Below are 9,406 nucleotides of genomic sequence, written 5' to 3' on the forward strand. Positions count from 1 at the left end.
GTGCGTTCAACGTGATACTTGATAAATAGTTAAAGTTGTCAAAAAAGGGCTATCGACAAGCAATAATAAGTTAACGGATAAAAATTTTGCTGTTTGTTTATTACAGAAACCTACTGTCTGTCTTAACACAATACAAATAGTTTTAACGTCATTCAGTTCATCTTGAAATGAGCACAGTTACTATCAAATGCTTAAGACTTTAAGACCTCGCTGTATTACTTTGGAGGCACCATGGCAACACTTTTACTTATGAGTTATGCGCAACAGCCAACGTTTCACAGAAACAGACATAGAATGCCTGAGCCGGTTCTCACGCCGCCATACCCTCCCCCTCTCCTATGAAATCGTCGACGACGTCATCGCATCTCCCTCCCCTATGACGTCATTGACGACATTATTGCACTCCGCCTCCCACTCTCCCTTGATATCACGTGCTATTGTCAGATTTCTCATAATAGGCCAATTTCTCTACATAAAAAATGGCAGGAGAATCTAAAAATGGTGGGAAATTCAAAACTCCTATGATTTCTCTATTTAAGTAGGTTCTCGCCCTAAGTATAAATTAAATTGATGTGAAATGCAAGAAGTTTGACAGCTGACCAAGCATACAGCTGTGTCACCAGAATCCTAGATGGCGACCTCTGCGTGTTAGTCAAAGCAGAAGCAACCTCTCTGAGCTTGCCTGCTATTTACAGCTGACCTACTTTCAGCGGCATGAAAAACCACTTAACATGGTTTCCTCATGCAGGTACCAGGTGATTATATTAGGCTGGTGCATAAAGTCGTAGCGTTTTTACTCTGCGTGTTGACATTCCCGTTGCTATGGGTTTATTAATCGAATGTTATTTTTATTTGTATTGTTGCTGTTTCAGTTTACAAACTGTTATTTTGTCATTTGGAGATAGTGAGTGGAACTATGGACGCTAGAAAGTGAAGTACCAAGAGGAGAAACTGGAACACTTCAAACATATTCTGCTGTTTGGATTCAGTATAGGGGTAACAGCAGCAGAGGTAGCCAGAAGCATTTGCGTCAAGTATGAGGGTAATGCCACTGACACGGCACAGCAAGAAATGGTTTTCTCGTTTTAAGGACACATTAGTGACCACGTTCAGGAACACCTTTGGGTTTTGATGAAGATCGCTTAAACGCATTAATCCACAGCAATCCACATCAGTATACTCGAGAATTGGCAAATGAGGTGAAGTGAGATCATTCCATCATCGTGCGACATTTGCACGCCATGCGAAGGTTAAAAAATCGGTTGTATGAGTATCGCATGCTGTTAAGTCAAAATCACAAAAATCAACAGGTGGCCATATGTGCATCTCTTCTTGCTCGTCATCAGCTGGCTCGAGAACAACACCGACCATTCCTACCCCGTATCAGTGCTGGTGACGAGAAATGGTGTCTTTATGCTAACACAAGGAAAATAAAGGAACTGTTGAGCGCAAACAAAGCAACAACTCCCTGTACAAAGACCTGCGCGCACCCACAAAAGATAATGTTATGCATCTGGTGGAACAGCGACGGTGTTGTGTCCTACGAATTCTTCCCCGAGGTGTAACCATCACTGGTGACGTTTATTGTCAAAACCTGAGACGCGTTGTTGAAGCAGTCCAAGAACAACGACCAGGAAGATTGCGTGAATAGACACTATTTCACGATGACACCCACTCCCATTCTACTAGTCTGATAAAAAAATACGTGCTATACAAGAGTTGGATTGTGTAGTCATTCTGCACCCAGCGAGTCACCTGATGTTGCCGACTCAAATTTTCACCTTTTGCTCTCCCTATCCAACTGCCTTTCCAGATGAAAATAATCTCCGAACGTGGCTCTACGCGTTCTTCGCCTGAAAACCATGTGATTCCCACAATCGCGGAATCGAAGGGTACCCCAGCGTTGGCAGACTTGTAAATAGTGAAGGAGTATATACTGGGTGATCAAAAAGTCAGTATAAATTTGACAACTGAATAAATCACAGAATAATGTAGATAGAGAGGTACAAATTGACACACATGCTTGGAATGACATGGGGTTTTATTAGAACCAAAAAATACAAACGTTCAAAAAATGTCCGACAGATGTCGCTTCATCTGATCAGAATAGCAATAATTAGCATAACAAAGTAAGACAAAGCAAAGATGATGTTCTTTACAGGAAATGCTCAATATGTCAACCATCGTTCTTCAACAATAGCTGTAGTCGAGGAATAATGTTGTGAACAGCACTGTAAAGGATGTGCGGAGTTATGGTGAGGCATTGGCGTCGGATGTTGTCTTTCAGCATCCCTAGAGATGTCAGTCGATCACGATACACTTGCGACTTCAGGTAATCCCAAAGCCAGTAATCGCGCGGACTGAGGTCTGGGGACCTGGGAGGCCAAGTATGACGAAAGTGGCGGCTGAGCACACGATCATCACCAAACGACGCGCGCAAGAGATCTTTCACGCGTCATCCTGCATAAACATCGTACGTTCCAGCAGGTGTTTATCAGCGAGGCTGGGGATGATACGACTCTGTAACATACCGGCGTACCTCTCACCCGTCACGGTAGCAGTTACAAAACCAGAATCACGCATTTCCTCGAAGAAAAAACGCCCGATAACTGTGGATGTGGTAAATTCAACCCATACCGTGACTTTCTCGTCGTGGAATGGAGTTTTTACGACAGTTCTAGGATTTTCGGTAGCCCAAATTCTGCAGTTGTGGGCGTTGACAGACCCTCGGAGCGTGAAATGAGCTTCGTCGGTCCACAACACGTTACTCAACCAATCGTCATTTTCCGTCATCGTTTGAAACGCCCACACCGCAAATGCCCTCCGCTTCACTAAATCGCCAGGAAACAGTTCATGATGCCGATGGATTTTGTACGGATAGCATCGGAGGGTACGCCAAAGTGCCAACCAAACAGCAGTGTATTGAATGCCGGTGCGACGTGCGACTGCACGAGCGCTGACTTCCCCGTGCATGGACGAACCCGCTACAGTCTCCATTTCTTCCTGAACTGTCTCAGCAGCATTATACCTTGTGCTCGGTCGGCCACTACGGGGTCTATCGTCTAAACAACCCGTGGCTTCGAACTTCGAAATCATTCTCGCCACAGCTGCATTTGTCAACGGACCTTTACCCGTTCGAATCCCCTTCCTATGGCGATAGGATCGTAACGCTGAACTAGCACATTCCCCAATCTGATAATACAGCTTCGCTAAAAGGTAACGTCAACATGCTGCGACTGCTGGCGCAACAGATCCTCTCTCTCATTACAGCTCCCGTTATACATCATTATCATGCGCAGTCACTGAAGTTTTGCTGTCCAGCGCCATATGTCGGACTTTTTGTGAACTTTGTTTTTTTTTTTTTGTTCTAATAAAACCCCATGTCATTCCAAGCTTGTGTGTCAATTTTTACCTCTCTGTCTACATTATTCCATGGTTTATTAAGTTTTCAAATTTATACTGACTTTTTGATCACCCGGGATTATTATGTACTAAAGTCTCTGTCATGTGTATCTGTTGTGTTTATTAAACTTAGGGACGCTGCGAACTTATGAACTAACCTAACAATTAAAGTGCAGTTACTCACAGAACTACAGTATGTGCTGTAATAATCGTATGGCAGCAAAACTGGATAGATACGCCGGTGCATTAACGCGGAACCGATTTCTGCTCGAGAAAAGTTAATTCCAGTTTTGGCCAACAGCATCAAATCTAGCACTGTGCACTGTTCGTATGACAGTACCACATCCACACAGCATCTGACAGGCCATAACATGACTTAACAGTATGACTATCACGAAGAAAGACGGTGTGCTGTTAGTGGAACTGTTTTATGTGGACGGCAACAAGTACAGTGCCGCATTGAGAGAGTATCGCCGACTGAAAGGTCTGTTGAGAGGCCTGATGTCATCAAATGGTTTAAAGAAAATTATAATTAAATTCGAAATCATTGGTGAGCTTCACGTGACACCTGGTAGAGGAAGGATCCTATCCTGGCGGTCGTTACTGACGGGGTTGCTGCTATAACTGACTTATGCAGCGTGTGCCCCAGGTAATGCTAGTGCTCGAGCAGTTTCAGGAGAACTGTCCATCCCATGGTCAACGGTACAGAAAGCTTTGCGGTCTATATTACACTGGGACCTGCACAAAATGCACACAGTGCAGCAACTGAAACCTTACGGCCCGCAGCAACATTCTGTATTTGCTCTTCGTTTTCTGGCACGGATCAACCTTGATGAAATGTGACCGGGCAGTATTCTAAGGGGTGACGAGGCACAGTTTACACTACAGAATGCAGCGAACACACAGAACTGCCGAATTTAGGGTAATGTTAAACCGCGTGTTCTGTACAAAGAGCAACTGTACTCGTCATATGTGACTGTGTGGAGTGAATTCACATGCATCCTTATTCTCGTTCCATTCTTCTTTGAAGAGAATACACTGAAAGGGCCTGTCAGGTGTACCATGATGTTTGCACATCACTGAGTCCTCTTTGTACATGACGTGATTTCTGCTTTGGAAGAGCACAACTGCGAGGAAACCATTGTGCTCAAGCAAAATGAAGCAACATCTTTTGTCACTCGCGCAGTGAAAGATATGCTTAATGCATCCTTCTCCAGATGCTTTCCAGATGCGTAGCCAGCGGGATCACCTGATCTGAGGGCTATGGGGGATATTTACCAGGGACTCTTTCAGCGTCTAACTGATCTGATGACCACTATACAGCAACATATTGCTCAGATTCCACCGGAGCTGCTGCGAGGAACTGTTCATCACGTCGTTTTATGGATGCAGTATATCGTCGACGTCGCTGGTGCTCATACTGAACAAACTGTGTAAGCGGCAGTTAATAATAAAATCAATATAATACGTTTCTCACTTGTTTCACCTTTTATACCCATATCTCGTTCCTAATTCATCACATATAGAAAAATTCCGTTCTAATTCGTCACATAGATAAACATTTCGATACGTTTTTCTGGCAGTTACAGCGCCAGATTAGCACCTAATGGCCAAAATTGGAAGTAATTTTTTCCAGCGTGAATCGGTTCCGCAATAAAACGTCAGCGTATCTTCCAAATTTCTCTGTCGTACGATAACTACTGCCCACGCTGGACTTCTGCGGGAAGTCGCACTTCAATTATAACTACTTGGTAGAAAGCTATTATTTACGCAGATACGTAGAAACCTGCAAAACTATTTACAGCAGTCACGACTGTCAGTTCACTTGTTCTAAGTACAGAATTCAAGATGGTCTCTGGTTTTCTCCTGACCTCACACACACCACTTGTTGCAAGTTACAGTCCATTAGTGCTATGTGTAAACACTTCTCATCTGATTCACAGTTTAAACGATTTTCATCGACAGTTTTGATCTTACTTGTCCAAACCCCACTTGTACTACGCTTAAACAGCTGCTGAGAAAGGATAGGCACCTTTATGTCTTTATTTGAACAACAATCCAGGAGGTGGACCCACTGCTGACAAGCCGCCCGGTGTGACCGAGCGGTTCTAGACGCTTCAGTCCGATACCGCGCGACAGTTACGGTGGCAGGTTCGAATCCTGCCTCGGGCATGGATATGTGTGATGTCCTTAGGTTAGTTAGGTTTAAGTAGTTCTGAGTTCTAGGGGACTGATGACGTCAGATGTTAAGTCCCAAAGTGCTCAAAGCCATTTGAACCAGTGCTGACATTAGAATTCACTTGACCTAAATGCAAATATTGCTAGCCCACTTGTCAACTGTTTAAACAATTGCTCCTATTAGATCACAATTTAAACAGATTAGCGCATCCCAGATACATTAAATTTGAAATATAAGAGCTCACTTCACCTAAATTTAAAATGATAAGAAAAATTTAAAAAAATCACTGGAATCAAGTTTAAAATGGTGAGATATTCAGTCATCCTAAGTTAATAATGGATGGAAGCCTGCTGGTTGTCAGAACTAGACCATTTGTGCTAACGTTAAAACTATGCACCATGCATGGTTGTCACTATTATGTGCAGTAGAAAAATGATAGGAAGACTTACGTCTTTATTTAAACAAACATATCCCTGCTGCAGTTTCCGGATGCATCAATACAAACCATAGTGCTACTGCTGCTGCTGAGTCTCCAGCCGCCAACTGGACAGGACTTCGACTGTTGCACTTCGCTCCGGGTGGCGGCCGCAGGATGCTATGCTGTTGTGCATGCTCCACAGGTGTCAGCCCAGGTGGGCGCCCACATCTGACTCAGCGCCAATATGCTTGGAGCTCTCTGCACACTGAATGGCCTGACGCATTCCCACGTCAGCGACGGCTTAGTATCCCAGACTGGCCGCTTTCTCCTACAGAGTACAAATCTGAAAAGGTTGGTACCGTGTCATCAGTTTATATGATTAGATGTATGTCAGTCTCCTGTTCTTCGATCATAGCTGTATACCTCGACGCAACCAGTTATGTGAGACCGCACTCTAATTTTATAACTGATTAATTCAAATGTTCAAATGTGTGTGAAATCTTATGGGACTTAACTGCTAAGCTCATCAGTCCCTAAGCTTGCACACTACTTAACCTAAACTATCCTAACGACAAACATACACATCCATGCCCGAGGGAGGACTCGAACCTCCGCCGGGACCAGCCGCACAGACAACGACTGCAGCGCCTAAGACCGCTAGGCTAATCCCGCGTGGCCATTCATTTCCTTCACATCTATTTCCATTTCTTCCAGTGTAATTTGTCTTAATTCTGCTTCCCAACTTCTCTCAAGTTTAAAATGGTGAGAAATTCTGCTGGTTGTCAGAACTAGAGCATTTGTGCTAACCTTAAAACTATGCAACGAGTATGGTTGTCACTATTATGTGCAGTATAAATATGATAGGAACACTTACGTCTTTATTCAAACAAACATCTCCCTTCTGCAGTCTTTAGATGCATCAATAACAAGCATAGTGCTGCTGAGTCTCCAGCCGCCAGATGGATAGGGATTCGACTGCAGCACTTCGCTCAGCCGTGTAGCCGCCACAAGATGGTATAATGTTGTGCATGCTCCACACGTGTCAGCCCAGGTAGGCTGCCCTCATATAACTCAGTGCCAATATGCTTCGAGCACGCTGCACCACACTGAATGGCTTGACGCAGTCCCACGTCACCGACGGCTTCATGTCCCAGACTGGCCGCTTCCTCCTACATGGTACAAATTTGAAATGGTTGGTACTGTGTCATCAGTTTATGATAGGATTAGATGTGTTCTCCGATCATGGCTGTATACCTCGTCGTAACCAGTTATGTAAGTCTGCACTCTAATTTTAGAACTCTAAATTTAGAGTTTGGCTTGATGGGTGTCCACACAGAGAACTGAGACAGGAGCCGGCACTACCAAGCACAATCGGTACAGTGCCGTCGCAATGTCTTCCTCTGGCGTGTTGGGGTATACAGGGTCGTACAGAAGTACACCTAAGGGGAGACAGCAGAACGATATACCGCTGTGAACGTACACTCTGTGACATAAAACTCGACCGGCGGCCGGCCGCTTCAGAGGCTAAGTCCGCGCCGATCGCGACATGGGACAATAAAACTGGCCAACTCGCTAATTCTCTAAGTCCGGTTATCTGCACAATCTGGCAACACTGCAGACTGCGGCACTTCCTGGAGGAAAACTTGTCCCATGATAGAGAAACACTAGGCTGATTACGCCTGTGGTCTAGCGGTAGCGTGCGTTGTTTCTGTTCGTAGTGTCAGTGGATCGAGAGCAGGTGGCATAAAATATTTTTATAGCCTCTTCTGTCTGAATGCTGAAGACGTGAATGTAATGGTAGCGCAGATTCAATCTATTTCGCTTTCTGACACACCGATATCAAAATTTTATCCAGTAACGATTTTGCGGCACATTCCCTGCAGACTGTCCTCCTCTGGACGCCGTATGCGGCAAAGCTCCGGGATCCATTTGCTGGCTACCGGCAGCGGCCGTGGCGACAGCAGCGGCGCTGCACTCCCCCGTTCTTTATCGAAAGCGCCTGCTCCCGCTCATCGCTTTTGATGATTTAAAACGCTTTATTATTAAATGTTGCTCCACAGAAAATTTCTACGATTTCCATTCACGCTCAAAAGCAACGGAGACAGACGCCCTGATTAGTAGGCGGGTATTATATTACATTAATCGGCAAGAGCTGAGTATGGCCCGAAATTAATTTTATAGACTGCGACGAAATTAAACCACCTCGCTACATTCGATGAATTTATAAATGCTTCATACCTCGTTTCTTTTCCTTTCAAACTCAATTATTTGTGCAACTTTTGGTCAATGTTCGGATGTTTTCGTCAAGCCGGGGTGAGCGTCTGTGGTGTAAAGTGTATTACAGTTCTTGTTTCATTCCTTCTGGTAAGTGTATGCGATAAACTGTGTGAATACCTTGCAATGCATGCTCTGTAGCAGTGCAGGAACACTGCACATTTGGAGTTCCATGTATGGGTTCATGAAGTATTTAATGTTGATCGGAAGTGATAGTTAAGGTCATCAGATTTAGACCAGAAAAATTTGTCGTTTTGGAGGTTTCAGAGAACGGAGAGGAATTGCTAACGCCGGTGTTAGAAAACGTCTACAGTTAAATGCTATTGCAAAAATTTAGAAGAGGGGAACTATATTAATCAACATGTGCACTTCATAAACAACCTTCTGACATGTTAGACCTATATGACGAACAAAACTCAAATTTATATCGTTGACAGTCGCTTTGAATCTTTTCAGGATCTATTTTACAGTGAAGCACCTTGGCATTTGCAAAGCAGACATCCATGATAATAACTTAATTTACTAAGTCGAATCGGACGAAGATTGATGTTTAAAGGCATTCTTCAGATTTCGTATAAAGAATTTTTACTAGCCGTTTGCAACTCCATTAATTAAAATGGAAAATAAAAGGTTGTAGTCAGCGGCTTCCACCGAGATTGGAACTGCTATGTCATACAGTACGACCACCGCAATGCACAAGGGAACCTCTTTTTTTTTAATTTTGCTTTTTTTTCTTTTACTTTTTTTGACGATTACCCCTTTTTTCTCTCTTATTTTAAAGCCCCTTAGGAAAATGGCAATAAAAAAAGAAACTAAGTGCCACCGCAACTTTTCATCCTATAACAAAAAAAAAAAAAAAAAAAATCTGGTCCACTTCAGGTGTTGGCTCCTGACTAAACCTATCCCAAGAGCTGCCTATATACCAGGGGAAATATGGGAATTCAAGGTTAGGGCTATCATTACAAACAAAACAAAATCTTCCTTTTTCTGAATTTTATTTTTATTTTGATTTTTATTTTGTTTATTTTTGTTGTGTAATTGATCAGACGCCTTCTGCGCCCCGCTGGTAATATGTTGAGTCACGTCTTGTCGAAATTGGTGTGTTCCGTTCAGTAGTTCAGAAATGTTCATTG

The sequence above is a fragment of the Schistocerca americana genome, chromosome 7 (genome assembly GCF_021461395.2).
Source record: "Schistocerca americana isolate TAMUIC-IGC-003095 chromosome 7, iqSchAmer2.1, whole genome shotgun sequence".
NCBI lineage: Eukaryota > Metazoa > Arthropoda > Insecta > Orthoptera > Acrididae > Schistocerca > Schistocerca americana.